Genomic DNA, 15,811 nt, shown 5'->3' on the forward strand with positions numbered 1-15,811 from the left:
GGCAGCCTGCCTCATTAGCAGCCCCCGGCCACTCGCAGCGGCGTGTGCAAGTCGATTTTGACAGGATAACAACTGGTGACTTCTAGAACTGTGTGAGTAACATTCTGTTTTTAGACTTATCTGTTTCAGTGTGTGTACTCTGTATAAATGCTCTGTAGTTGATCTGATTGAAATTGTGATTTTAAATCTCAAAACCGCTACAGTATCTGTCAGGCAGAAATTTGGGACAACTCATTTGCTAGGGTTAACTTTGATTTAAACATTTGTAGAATACTAAGAGATTTATTGAGTAGGTGTAACTGTATTAAGGGTTAAACTCATAACTTTATAACTTAGGCTTTAATGTAATTGTAAAACCACTGTGCCACTGAAAATACAATAACAACTCAGGAGGGAGGCAGTCTCGATTGAGGCCCATCAGCTCTGATCTGTGGCCACTTCCCCCATAAACTGTATTCAGTCTCACCTTGGTCACTGACCTGCCAGTGTGCAACTCGATTTTGACCCTAACCCTAAGTATCGCTGGTGTTTTACTTTATTTTCTTTATTTTTTTAGCCCCTCATGCTATAATCATGTGTATTTTTTCCATTCCTGTTTATGTGTCTTCTCGCAATCATCACTGGCCCCGTGTATCTCCTAATCGATATAACCGGCCTGCTCTCGTCTATCCCACATGCTCCACTGAGATCCAACATCTAGTTTCAGGGGACCTGTGGAACTGCCAGTCAGCTGTTCCTAAGGCTGACTTCATCTCTTGCTACGCTTCCCTGCAGTCTCTGGATTTCCTTGCTCTCACTGAGACCTGGATTACTCCATCCAACACATCCACCCCAGCAGCTCTCTCCACAGCATATGCCTTCACCAACACACCCAGACCCTCTGGCAGAGGAGGTGGCACTGGTCTCCTGCTCTCTCCCAAATGGAGCTTTTCCCTCTTCAAGCTACCTAACTTCACTCTTTCCACCTTTGAATTCCATGCCGTCACAGTAACCCATCCTATACAATTAACCATTGTATTTCTCTACCATCCACCAGACGCCTTGGGAGACTTCTTGGAGGAATTGGATAATTTCCTCTCACACATCCCTGAAACTGGCCCTCCCGCTGTACTTCTCGGAGACTTCAACTTAAGACAGGGAAGATAGATGAACTAACATCTCTGTTAACCACCTTTGCTTTCTCACTGTCTCCATCCCCACCAACTCATAAAGCTGGCAATGTCCTTGATCTCATATTCTCAAGGAACTGCACTACTTCTAACCTCTCTGTAAACCCGCTCCACACATCCGATCACTTCTTCATTTCATTCTCTCTACCCCTTTCCAAACATAACAAACTAATCTCTTCTAACTCTGCACTTCCGCCGTAACCGTTGTTCCCTCTCTCCCTCTACCTTTGCCTCATCGGTGCTCTCAGCCCTCCCTTCCTCTGACTCGTTCCAGCTCCTGCCTCCAAACTCTGCTGCAGAAACTCTCGTCTCTACTCTCTCATCCTCTCTGGACTCTCTCTGTCCTCTGACATCTCGGCAGGCTCGTCAGTCCCCTCCTGCTCCCTGGCTAAATGACGCACTGCGTGGTAATAGAACAATCCTTCTGGCAGCAGAGCGGAAACGGTGGAAATCCAAACACCATGACGACCTCCTAACCTATCAGGCTCTCCTCTCCTCTTTCTCTGCTTCGATCTCTCAGGCAAAAAGAACACTTTCTTTCAAGATAAGATCCAATCTTCCTATTTCAATCCCCCAAAAATATTTTCCATCTTCTCCTCCCTCTTGGACCCCCCCAAAGCCCCTTCCCCCTCCTCCCTTCTGTCAAGCGACTTTGTTAACCATTTTGAAAAAATGTTGATGATATTCGCTCTTCTTTTTCTGACTCACCTTTACTCACCGCTGGGTCACAAGACCCTCCCTTCACCCACACACTGACGTCCTTTTCCCGTCTGATGTTATAAACTACAGGCCTGTCTCTCTCCTCCCGTTCCTGTCTAAAACACTTGAACGCGCTGTCTTTAATGTAATTGTAAAACCACTGTGCCACTGAAAATACAATAACAACTCAGGAGGGAGGCAGTCTCGATTGAGGCCCATCAGCTCGGTTATGGCTAGAAAGGATCCGTCTAATGTAAATATGACGTCACGTTCTCGTTCTAACTCTCGTTGTAATCGGAGCGGCTCGGTTGTAATCGGAGCGGCTCGGAAGCGCAGTCACGTGGCTGAATGTTTACGTTTGGGATGGCGAGAAACTAAACTATATTAAGTATGTAAATACTTGTTAGCGGTCTTGCTGTTGAAAGAAGAATGACAACACTGTAGATCAGCAACACTATGGTTTTTTTGTATTCACAGGCAAGTCAACGTTGTTGCAGTAAAAGTCCCAAGATAGCTCCTTGTGCAATAAAATGTATGTTGCATGTTACTGCTGTAGATGTGTTTACCTCTTTTATATCCCGTTGGGTAGTTTAATCTGCAGCAATACATCATATTCTATAATATCATCATATATGTGTAGCTTTGTCTCTGTCGTATCTTTCAAAAGTAAAGTGAAACAGCTGTTTTCAGCTTCGTGATGTATTTTCCAGCTGATCCAAGAGGCTTTTTAAACACCTTACTTGGCTTAAGAGGGAGGAGAATTTTCTCAACACATAAAGGAACACTTTATCCTTCAGTTTATCACAAACATTACATCAACACATTTGGAGATCCTAATTTGAATTCAGTCTGTAATTTGATATTAAGGTTTTAATAATGAAATGAGGTCATGAATCGAGTTCAAGGTTAAGATCATCTTTATTATCCTATGTACAAAAATGAACATACAACATTAATATAACAGTAACGAATAAAACAAAATAACATTATGCAACTCTGATCTTCTTGCTGATACTTTTCAAAGTTAATTTGACATTTGCTCTACTTCTCCTGCTACTGTTTGCTCTGCTTTCAACTTCTCTTTCAACTCTGCTCTTTACTCTGCTTTCCCTGTTTCCTCTGTTCTCCTCTCCTCATCTTCTCCTCAGACTATCCTCGTTTTGCTGTATCCTCTCCTCTCCTGTTCTCCTCTCCTCATACTCTCCTCCTTTTGCTGTCTCCTCTCCTCTGTTCTCCTCATCTCCTCTCCTCCTTTTGCTGTTAGATATTTAGACTGTAATGACAGCTTATGATATACTTTTTATAACTACATCAATCACATGCAATGGATTCAAAAGGTTGTTTTACTTAGCACCTCTTTACAGCTCCAAGCTTCCAACATTCACCTGGCGGTGGTGCCTTGGATGAAAACAACTTTTGATATGATACAATACAACAACAATAGTTAACACCTATCCACAGCAATAAGCACAATGAGAAGACTAATGGTCTCTTTTATATCAGTTTCTATTGGAGTGAAATGAACTGTGCCATGTCACATAGGATTGGAATGGATGATTGGCTGTGTTTTGTGAATATAGAGGAGATGGCAAAAGTAAATATACTTTGTTCTTACCTAAAGCATCTATCCTCCTCTTCGTACCCCTGCCTGCTCCTCCCGCATTAGACTCTGGGGGCTTTTAAAATCTTGTTCAAGCTGTCCACTCTGTAGTTGGATCTCATGACCTCAGCTTTATGACCCACCCGGCCTGAAATAGGGTGTCTACGATGGCTGGTACTGAGAGGTGTTATGGTCCTCTTCTGCCTTTTGTGTTTGGGGGGCGTGAAGGTGAGAGGAAGACTACTGTCATGTGGGGTGTGTTGCTTTACGTCCTCCAAAAGATCATTTAGTCTTGATATCACTGTACACATGAACGTCTCATCCTGTAGGTGGTATGTGTGCTCAGTAATTTCCCGCAATAAGGTGCAACACTGCTGTCGTTTCCTATCTCTTGAGGACTTTGAGTGGTTACCACTGCTCTGATTACAACGAGAGTTAGAACGACGTCTCTTCTCGATGTTCCCGCGATCTTCCCGCGTCCCGCCCACCCCGACCCTTTCCGATTACAGCCGAGCCGCTCCGATTACAACGAGAGTTAGAACGAGAACGTGACGTCATATTTACATTAGACGGATCTTTTCTAGCCATAACCCATCAGCTCTGATCTGTGGCCACTTCCCCCATAAACTGTATTCAGTCTCACCTTGGTCACTGACCTGCCAGTGTGCAACTCGATTTTGACCCTAACCCTAAGTATCGCTGGTGTTTTACTTTATTTTCTTTATTTTTTTAGCCCCTCATGCTATAATCATGTGTATTTTTTCCATTCCTGTTTATGTGTCTTCTCGCAATCATCACTGGCCCCGTGTATCTCCTTATCGATATAACCGGCCTGCTCTCGTCTATCCCACATGCTCCACTGAGATCCAACATCTAGTTTCAGGGGACCTGTGGAACTGCCAGTCAGCTGTTCCTAAGGCTGACTTCATCTCTTGCTACGCTTCCCTGCAGTCTCTGGATTTCCTTGCTCTCACTGAGACCTGGATTACTCCATCCAACACATCCACCCCAGCAGCTCTCTCCACAGCATATGCCTTCACCAACACACCCAGACCCTCTGGCAGAGGAGGTGGCACTGGTCTCCTGCTCTCTCCCAAATGGAGCTTTTCCCTCTTCAAGCTACCTAACTTCACTCTTTCCACCTTTGAATTCCATGCCGTCACAGTAACCCATCCTATACAATTAACCATTGTATTTCTCTACGGTCCACCAGACGCCTTGGGAGACTTCTTGGAGGAATTAGATAATTTCCTCTCACACATCCCTGAAACTGGCCCTCCCGCTGTACTTCTCGGAGACTTCAACTTAAGACAGGGAAGATAGATGAACTAACATCTCTGTTAACCACCTTTGCTTTCTCACTGTCTCCATCCCCACCAACTCATAAAGCTGGCAATGTCCTTGATCTCATATTCTCAAGGAACTGCACTACTTCTAACCTCTCTGTAAACCCGCTCCACACATCCGATCACTTCTTCATTTCATTCTCTCTACCCCTTTCCAAACATAACAAACTAATCTCTTCTAACTCTGCACTTCCGCCGTAACCGTCGTTCCCTCTCTCCCTCTACCTTTGCCTCATCGGTGCGCTCAGCCCTCCCTTCCTCTGACTCGTTCCAGCTCCTGCCTCCAAACTCTGCTGCAGAAACTCTCGTCTCTACTCTCTCATCCTCTCTGGACTCTCTCTGTCCTCTCACATCTCGGCAGGCTCGTCAGTCCCCTCCTGCTCCCTGGCTAAATGACGCACTGCGTGGTAATAGAACAATCCTTCGGGCAGCAGAGCGGAAACGGTTGAAATCCAAACACCATGACGACCTCCTAACCTATCAGGCTCTCCTCTCCTCTTTCTCTGCTTCGATCTCTCAGGCAAAAAGAACACTTTCTTTCAAGATAAGATCCAATCTTCCTATTTCAATCCCCCAAAAATATTTTCCATCTTCTCCTCCCTCTTGGACCCCCCCAAAGCCCCTTCCCCCTCCTCCCTTCTGTCAAGCGACTTTGTTAACCATTTTGAAAAAATGTTGATGATATTCGCTCTTCTTTTTCTGACTCACCTTTACTCACCGCTGGGTCACCAGACCCTCCCTTCACCCACACACTGACCTCCTTTTCCCGTCTGATGTTATAAACTACAGGCCTGTCTCTCTCCTCCCGTTCCTGTCTAAAACACTTGAACGCGCTGTCTTTAAACAACTCTCCTGTTATCTCCATCAGAACAACCTTCTGGATCTGCACCAGTGTGGTTTCAAGGCAGGTCACTCAACAGAAACTGCTCTCCTTGCTGTCACTGAGGAACTGCAGACTGCTAAAGCAGCCTCCCTCTCCTCTGTCATCATCCTTCTGGACCTGTCTGCTGCATTCGACACGGTGAACCATCAGATCCTCCTTCGCACTCTCCAAGAACTTGGAGTTTCAGGCTCTGCACTTTACCTCCTCACCACATACCTCAAAGACCGCACCTACAGGGTTACTTGGAGAGGGTCGGAGTCCGACCCTTGTCAATTAACTACAGGGGTCCCTCAGGGCTCTGTTCTCGGTCCCCTCCTCTTCTCCCTGTACACAAACTCGCTCGGGTCTGTCATTAGCCCGCATGGTTTTTCATACCACTGCTACGCTGACGACACCCAATGAATTCTGTCCTTTCCCCGCTCAGAGACCCAGGTCATCGCACGCATCTCTGCTTGCCTAGCAGACATCTCTCGGTGGATGTCTGCTCACCACCTCAAGCTCAACCTTGACAAGACTGAACTGCTTTTCCTTCCGGGAAAAGATTGTCCCACTCTTGACCTAACAATCAACATCGGCACCTCTATTGTTTCCCCGACTCAGACTGCAAGGAATCTGGGTGTGATCCTAGATAACAAACTGTCCTTCACTGCAAACATCGCTGCAACAACCCGCTGATGTAGATACACTCTTTACAACATCAGGAGGATACGTCCCCAGCTGACCCAGAAAGAGACGCAGGTTCTGGTCCAGGCTTTCGTCATCTCACGCCTAGACTACTGTAACTCCCTCCTGGCTGGTCTACCTGCATGTGCCATCAGACCTCTGCAGCTCATCCAGAATGCAGCGGCTCGTCTGGTCTTCAACCTTCCTAAATTCTCCCACACCACGCCGCTCCTCTGCTCCCTTCAATGGCTTCCGGTAACTGCTAGAATCCACTTCAAGACACTGGTACTTGCGTACCATGCTGCGAATGGATCTGGCCCTTCGTACATCCATGACATGGTTAAACCATACACCCCAAAGCGTGCACTCCGCTCTGCATCAGCCAAACGACTCGCTGCACCCTCACTGCGAGGGGGACAGAAGTTCCCATCAGCAAAAACATGTGGGTTTGCTATCCTGGCTCCAAAATGGTGGAATGAGCTCCCCATTGAAATCAGGACAGCAGAAAGCTTACACATACACACAGACTGAAAACTCATCTCTTTCGACTCCACTTCGAGCGATAGAATTATTAACAAAGCACTTATATACTAATAAAGGACTGGCTTATCTAAAGCCAGTTGAGTAGCACTTGAAATGTTTTAGCTCTATGAAACCTGATGTACTTATATGATTCTGTTTTCTTCAAGTTTGTATTTTGTTGGTCAAACGCACTTATTGTAAGTCGCCTTGGATAAAAGCGTCAGCTAAATGCAATGTAATGTAACTCGACATGCCTCTCGGACGGAGCCGCGCTCCGAAACGGAGACCGAACTCAGGAGGTGGACAGTCATTCAACTCCAACATTTCTTGAAAGAAAACGGCATCCACTTTCACCAAAATGACAACAAGGTTAGACTGTTCAACCTCTACAAAGCCTACAGCAGCACAACGGCAAGAACAACGAGACACACAGCTCTTCCTCCTCCAGAGCCAACCACCGCGCGCGCACCACGGGTTGTGACGTCACAGGCCTCCATCCTCCTCCACGGACGTAGCCCGACTCACCAGTACCCCCTGGTGGGGGCCAGGTCGTATTGCCCTCTGTGCCTGCTCTCTCTGTGTCTGACATGTCGCAGCCCATGTCAACCTTTCTCTCATTCCTGTGCTCACAGGCTTCACGAAATCCCCTTGTACATAAATCCCTCCGTCCCTTCTTCTTCTCTACCTTCAGCAGTCCACAGCAACCCAGCTTCTGCTTACCTTCCTCCTTTAGCAGCTAACCCCGTAGCAACAGCGCCTCACCCAGTAACCCAAGGGGCCATGCTACATGCTAACCCATTAGCAGACTCTTACTCAGTACCTTCTTTCCCAACTGATCTATCCTTTCCCCCTCCCCCCATCTCTTCCCCAAACCCCAAACGTTTTTCCTCCCTGTGCAACCAGCTACACTCTAGCAACAGCAACACCACCCATCCAGCCAGCCTCCTCAGTCGATCGCCCTTCCCCCGTGTCCCCCTTCTTGCGCCAGCAGATTCTCCTAGGTAACTACGTAGACTCGGCTCAGCTACTACAGCCATTAATCATCGACACTAGCCAGCCCAGGGAAATGCAGACCAACTTCGGTTTAGTCCAGCTGCGAAATCCTTCACCTCTGAGGTCTAAGGATTTAACCCCCGCAGAGTTCGCCCTAGCTTTCCCTTTACCGCGACGTCATCTGCTCAGTCTATCCCACACGCAGAACCGAGTTCGACGAGTACCTCCTCATAGAGCTCGACATGGCCTTATGCTTCGGAGGCTCAGATTTTTACACCTACCACGTCCACTTTGCAAGCCAAGCCGCCGGCCGCATCAAGCAGTTCAACCAGGGAACATACTGGGGCGCTCCGGACTCCGAGCTTTACTGCCGCATCTACGCAGCACGCGCATCCCTCTCTTGCCAATTATGCAGAGCCCCCTCCCACCCGGCCTCAGCGTGCTCAGTCAGCGCCCCACCACCCGGCTCACTCCCCTTTCCATCAAGAGGCAACGCCTCTACCTTCAACCGCCTGTCACCTGCTGCACCCCCACCTCCCATCATCCCTAGGCCCGCAAACTAACGTTTACCAGCCAACGCCCCCGTTTCAAAGGGCGTCGACAGACGCGGAAGGCCAATCCTCTACCAGGGAGGCAGGACGGCGTGCAACAATTTCAATGACCCATGCTCTCTTTCTAGATGCCGCCTCATGCACATCTGCTCTTTCTGCGGCGGCGCTCATGCCAGGAGCACCCGCCTTCACATCCCAACTACACCATAGTGATGGGATTTATGGCTCTTTGAAGGGAGCCGGATCTTATGTCTCCGTTCCTTTCAAAGAGCCGTTCAAAAGAGCCGTTTTTTAAAGGGGCGAGGTTACTAGGTTTATCTGCGAAATAATCACCAGGATACTGATTGACTGTATTGCCAGACCTAATGTCAATAATCTGCATTGTAAACATGACACAAGGTAGCGCCATATTAATGTCAGTGAATGTACTTTGAATTTACCCTCTGTATGTGTTAAGTAAAGTTGCCTTGCCTTGAATGAAATTCATGCAACTCTTAATATTAGATACTGTGTTTTTAAGTGGCGATGGAGATTATTTGTTGACCCTGCTTTAAAGGATATTTTTGCCTTTAAAAATGGTGCACTTTATCACTGCCTGGGTTTTGGATGAAGTGCATCCAACTGCGTTTTCGTGTTTGGCTCATTTCCCGCCCGCCCTCCCTGTGAGCCCAGTGTGCTCTGATTGGTCAAGCGACGTGCAACTGCTCATGAGGAGCTGCTGTGAGGAGCAGAAAGGGCTTCCGTGTCGGAGAATACGTTTTGGGGAACAAAATCAAGCTTTTTAAAAGGTGAGTGGATTTTGGCAGGCAGTGAGTGCGGACAAACAATTGAACGATAACAAGAACGGCTCTCACCAAGTACGACTCGGTTCCCCTCGTTCATACCAAAGGACCGTTCAAAAGAATCGGCTCGTTCGCGACCGACACATCACTACTAGCACGGCACCTCAGCACACCTGTCAAGATAAGCAACTTAGCTACCGCCTCAGTGAATCATCCAGATAGTTTGTTTACTTTCTCACCAATGGCTGCCTGACACATCTCACATCTGCCACAACCTTCAGTCTGCTTTAATAGAACCTCACACCCAGGGTTGGGAGGGTTACTTTGTAAATGTAATCAGTTACTGATTACTGATTACATGGCTCTGAAAGTCAGACCCGGCGTCATGGGCGGGCCCCATGGGGCCGGCCCGCCCATCCAGGATTTGGGCCCGCTGTTTTAATCAGGGCTGAATACAACATTTTAATTGTTTTATTATTATGTTTATTGTTGTTATCTGTAGGGCTTTGTCCTAATATTTATTTGTGTTTTAAACTATGTTGAAAGATTAGTTTAATATAATTTTTTTATTTTGCTATGAAATTCTGAATGAAATTCTGAATGAAAGGCTGCGCGTGAGACTTGTTTTTCGCTGGGTTGAGTCATGTGGGTTTTTGAGTGAGATGCGGCACAGCAGCCTGTCAGTTTACTCTTGCTAGGTTAGTTTGGCTATTATCATTTATATTTATCTGCAACAATGTATATCAGGAAGTGGTTCATGAAAGGAATATGGCAACTCAGTGCCAGATGCAGGCACATCAGTTATGTTACCAACGAGCTAGCAAGCCAGCCAGGGACAAGGGAGGCTGGCAATCAATTATATTTTGATGAGAAATTGACTCAAGCCGGCTCTCTCACAAACTCCTGCTCTGTGTGCAAACAGACCGCTGCACACGCTCTCTGCCTCTCTGCCTCTCTCTCTCCCTTTCTCTCCATCGCTCAACCTCACTCCACCTCTCCACCCCGCGTGCTTGTCCAAGTTGGCACAGCGTTACAAATGTGCCACAAAACCAACCAATGGATGTAGCCTATAATAAGACCGTCAACAGCCTAATGGCAACCTAAAACCCCTCTTTTTCCGTAACAACAATTCACGAGCGCTTCCCCGCCCCCGTTGACAATTTAGATTTCCCGGGAAATGTAAGTTTCGGGGTGGGCCCGCCCTGGTAAATGAAATGCCCGCCCAGAGACGTATGTCTGACGCCGGGTCTGCTGAAAGTAATCTGAATACAGTTACAGTTACGTGTCTTAAAAAAAAAAAACAGATTACTTTTAAATTACTTTTGGATTACTTTCTTTTTCCATCACAGATGGGTATGTTTTGGTGTACAGGAGACACAAAAAGCAAAAGGAAACTGAACATGTTTTTACTGTTTTAATGGCTTATCAACAGTAGCGTAGCGTGGCGAAAAAATTAGGGGAAGCCAATAATACGTCCTTTCTTTTGGGTCGGGGGTGTGGTGGTCAATGTAATAACGTAACCAGATGAGTGATTATAGCACCCGGTATCATTTTACACACATTTGTATCATACAGATGTAGGACTTACACACGCCTGTTATCTAACCGACAGGAGACCTTTAACGTTTTACGTCCGATTCGCTCCTTTTTTTCTCACTGTACACAGCTCCAGTTTGGGCATTGGCCTGTCATTAGATTTTATTTGTTGTTGCTGCTGTAGCGGAAGTTTAGTACAATTATTTTTGATTAAATACTCCAAATCTCCACCCTCCATAATTGCACTTGCTTCAGTTGCTTGCAACTTTCTAACGGCGGTGAGAGTGGTGCAGTGACGCTATCTATCTTCTATCGATAAGATTTATGATTCGAAAATTATAAAAGTAGGGTAGAAATGTGGATATTATCCGACACAAAACGTGCATTTATCTAACAGGTTCGTTTTCCACTGACTTTTTTTCGAGCTATTTTCCAAAATCCTATGGAGAAATCCCATTGCTTTTTTGTCGAGGGAAACCGAGCGCAGCTTACTTCCAGGTTTTAGGACGCGTCACTGCACCACTAAGTTGATGCGATTTGATTGGATTGCAGGGCTTGACATTAAGGACTGCCCGATGGCCCGGGGCCATCTAGTATTTAGCTTGGGCAATGAAGCCTCACCTGCTGGTTGCTCGATCGGGCAATCTATTATGCCAGTATCATGCAGCTCGCGGATCCAGTAATGAGTGACCCGACAGTAAAACTAAACATATCTAGAACTAGTTTAGGTAGTTTGAGAGGTAATTAAAATAGCTACGTGTGATATTCTAACCTGAAGTGTGTGTTTTGTCCGCTCACCGCTGCATGTGATCATGCAGCTGCGTGTCGACTCGTCAGCAGCAGCTGATCTCTCTCTCCCGTTAGATTAGACTTCACTCGCGTTTATGTCCATATCGATCAGATCCAGCTAGTTCTAGCTAATGATATGACTACCTGCTTATTAAAAGACACCTAAACAATAAGTGTCGCTATGCAACCGGGTGAGGCCACAAAGTATAGCGCAGCATTATGCATTTGTTTACATGCCCACCGGAACCCAGAGGCATTACCAACAGATCAACGCACAATCAACTCATACAGCACATCTCTTTCTCCACATTACGTGTTAGACATTAGAATTGACTATTCTTGTCTGTCACATACTCTTCTTGTCTGTCACATAAGTGGCGCAACTGAAGCGGTATTGCGCTAAAGGGAAATCATTTTGACCGAAGAGATTTAGATTTGCCGGCTAACGGGAACTCTGACGTCGCCATTTTGTGTGCTTCGCGGATGCGCTCTGCTCCTCTCGACTGCTGCTCGGGTCTGCTCGGTCAGCTTCCGGATGAGGAGGCATTCGTTCGACCTAGCGCGCTAGTTCGACCAATTTACAGTAGATAAAGGCCCAGATACACCGGCCCGAAATCGGCAGTAAATGGGAGTCGGGCCGAACATGAGCGTGGGCACGCCCTATTCGGAGTGGTGTGCGCCGCACCGTCGGGTCTTTTCTGCCGACCTGACGCCTTTTCTTGCCGATTCAACATGTTGAATCGGCGTCGGGAACACCACCGGAAGTCGGACAAAGGGATAACACTGATTGGCTGTTCAGCAAGCGAATCAGAGCATGAGAAGCGTTAACGGAAGTGAGGGAGGTAAACAAATGATTTAAAATGTAAGATGGAACACACACGGACGGCTATTTCGCCTCATCGGTTTATAGAGCTCCTGTTCGTTCATGTTTTCAATGGACGAGAGTGAAAATGGAAAGAAAAATGCTATTTGTTGTTTGTTTATATCACGGAGTCTGTTCTTCTTCTCTGTCTTCCGGTTGTTCCGGTTGTTGCCTCTTTTGAATGATGAATACACACTACCGCCGCCTGCTGGTAAGGAGAGTTATTGCCACTCACGCATGCGCAGTTCATACGTGCTCGGCTCGGATTTGCGGTGTGTTCCAGTGCGCAAAGTCGGTAAATACTAAGGAGAGTCCGGCGACGCAACAGTCGGTGTCGGCGACTTCTCAGGTGACTGGCTGGTGTATCTGGGCCTTAACATTACAAACATTTTTAACAGGGGCCATAATATTGTAAATAATGTTTGTTTTGGCAGTTATAACTGAATGTAATGTTTTCTACTTTTTTACATCTGGAAAGGCATTTGCCTTCATCAGATGGAAAGTGTCTTGACCAACAACTTGGTTTGCAAACACAAACAAGAACAAACAAACAAGTGAAATGAAGAATACAATTGAAATTGTACAATATAATATTGTGGTGGTTCATCTTATAATTCAGTCTAGAGAATGCACCAGATAGCATCTACAGTAAGACCTGAAAAAATCTAAATGTTCTAGGGGGAGGCCCCCCAAACCCTTCTTGCCATTTCGTTCGTGCACATTTTTCAGGGCAATCTCTATTGGGCTCAGGGCCATCTGTAAATTAGCTTAGATGGCCCACAGGGCCATTTCCCAAAATCCTTAATGTCATGCACTGGGATTGTGAGGCAAGGGAAGCCAGCCGCCTCTGGCCTCCCTTGGCATGGCCCTGACCAATCACAGGTTGGCAGGGGCATGACGTGAGCCTCATCTGATTGGTCCAATCCCTCCATTTTTTTTCACCAAGGGAAGCCAATTTTGGCTAGCCTCCTCTCGCAACAGAGAGTGCAATCTACTGATTCACCATAACATCTAGAGGGGCGCTGTTTAACTCTTTGTAAAACACTCAATGAGAATGGGGGAGAGACGGGCCGGCAGCAACACAGAACAAAGAATTTCCGAAACTAAACGAAGTCTCTTTATTTATTTATTAAAATTATAACTACAATCCGGAAAAAAAGGGGAAGCCTGGCTTCCCTTGGCCTCCAGGAGAAAACGCCACTGCTTATCAAGAGCACAACTGAAACATAATGTAGCGTCTCGCCACAGGAACACAGGGAGGCTTGGTTTGTCCTTTATCCAGGAGTTTATTGTACATATCACAGGTTACTGTTGGCCATAACCACGCCAAAACAATCCACTAACCCTGTCGTATTCTCCCACTCCGTCACGTCTCCCGCTAGCTCTTCCCTAGCTTCCCGCGTCTCTCTCCCCAGGAACCTCCCTCTTCCGGCCCCAACCAACCAGACAACACTCTCCCACCCAAACCCACAGCTACAGGTCACAAGTACCGTCCATCAAAACAGTGGCACATTCACTGACACTCTGTAAAATGCAAATAAACTGAACAACAAACACATCAAACATAAACATTATAACTAGTCCGTTAGAATAACATCTGAGATGATGTAACAACATAATACACTTTTTGGGGATGCAGCTTGGGATGTGAGGAGTGAGGAACACGGCTTAGAATGGGCGTGTCCCCTTGTGTCCTGACCCATGAATTAAAATGTCAAACTCTGACTTCATTTTAAGGACTTTTTGGCCAGGGGTGTAGAGCTATATTTGTTTAAACACCGGATTGGCAAAACAGGAGAGGAGAGTGTGTGCACCAGTCTTCCTTCATCTATGAATTTATGTCCGTGACACTCACAGTATCTGCTGCCCACAGCTGTTTTATAGAAGGAAAACCTCCTAAACTTCATGAAATCTCTGCAGCACCAGAGGCCTGTACTACGAAGCTGGTTCAACCTAACCTGGATATGTTTGAGTTAGCCGGTTGGCCTAATCCAGTGGTTCTCAAACTTTTTCTGTCATTCCCCACTTTGAACAGGTGGGCCTTTTCAAGCCCCACCTGTTCCTCATCGCTCCAATAAAATGGTAGGCCAAGCTTAAAATTGTCAAATGTATCGTTCTATAACAGGGGTCTCCAAACTTTTTTAGGATGAGAGCTACTTTCAAAAAATAAAACAAGTCGTGAGCTACTTTTACTCCTCTTTTTTAGTTTTTTTGCACTGTATATATTTAGCACATTTGAACATTATTATATGCTACCTTTAACCTTTGTGTGCTCTTTGGGTCTGTGGGACCCGTTTTCAGTGTTTACTAAAAGAAAATGTATGCAATTTAATTATTTTAACCTGCTTTATTTGGGGGTGGACCTCACCTCCTCTAGGAGGGTCCGGGGGCATGCACCCCCGGGAAGATTTTTTTTTTAATGTTAATGCACTTTGAGCAAAAAATGAATTTATGGATACAGCTCTCAACACACTGAAAGGGAGCTGTATACTTTTCAATTATCCAAACATCTTTAGAATATGATCAAAACCAATAACAAATCATTTAAACTTGTTTATTCTTATCTTATATTACCTAGTTAGCATTCCTTCTTTTTATTTATGCATATTTTACTAATCACTCCCCTTTTAAACTTTTTTTTGTTTTTTTACTGTCCTATAGCACACATTGAAATGATTTCTTACTTTATTTTTTACACCTAGGCTATATTAAATAGATACATGTGTGCTCTCTCTAGCTCTCTCGCGCTCTCTCTCTCTCTGTCTTGCTCGCTCACAGAGGCTGTGTGCTCCTCCGTGGCGATGACGGCTTGCGTTAAAAAATTATAATAAACAACGGCAGCTTTTCTGTATTTCCTTTCTCCTGTAATATGATGAGCCACGCTCATGAGCTCTGATTGGTCAGCAGGCAGTGCTTTCACTGAGTTGAGCTCTTAGCCTGCAACCTAACCTGCTCCGGGGCAGGTTAGCCGCACAGCATAAGTTACCATGGAGATCTAGCCTGCTAAAAAGAGAACCAGCTTCGTAGGACCGGAAACCCTGAGTTTTCCCTGAAGTTAGCCGGCTAAGCGAAGATCCTGCTTCGTAGTATACCCCCCAGGAGTCAGCGGGAGGGTTAACTCAGCCTCTGAGAAAAGGAGCGCGCCGCGCAGTGACTTTCACGCACCACCTTCACTGTGTATACCTTCAGAAATAATCATTAGTAAGGCTAAAGAGCGACCGCAGGCTGATGTGTTTAACCACACACACACACACACACACACACACACACACACACACACACACACACACACACACACACACACATACAGATGTAGCGATTCATTTCAGACAGTTTGAAACGCGAGGGCCGTGATTGGTACGTGATCTGCCCTCGCTCAAGGGAAAACCTCCAGTTTGACTTGAGACCGCCCCCGT

The 15,811-nt window shown here is 46.2% G+C and overlaps 1 protein-coding gene across 1 annotated transcript in view; it reads left to right on the forward strand.

Annotated features, from left to right (window-relative positions):
- LOC307026706 (uncharacterized protein) overlaps positions 1-15,811 on the forward strand; it is a 70,502-nt gene continuing 54,691 nt past the window's right edge. The window contains exon 1 of the mRNA XM_079662303.1: positions 1-92. The gene's annotated coding sequence lies outside the window, so the exon portion shown is untranslated. The remainder of the gene's footprint in view (positions 93-15,811) is intronic.

The sequence above is a fragment of the Notothenia rossii genome (assembly GCF_949606895.1).
Source record: "Notothenia rossii genome assembly, chromosome: 2".
Lineage (NCBI taxonomy): Eukaryota > Metazoa > Chordata > Actinopteri > Perciformes > Nototheniidae > Notothenia > Notothenia rossii.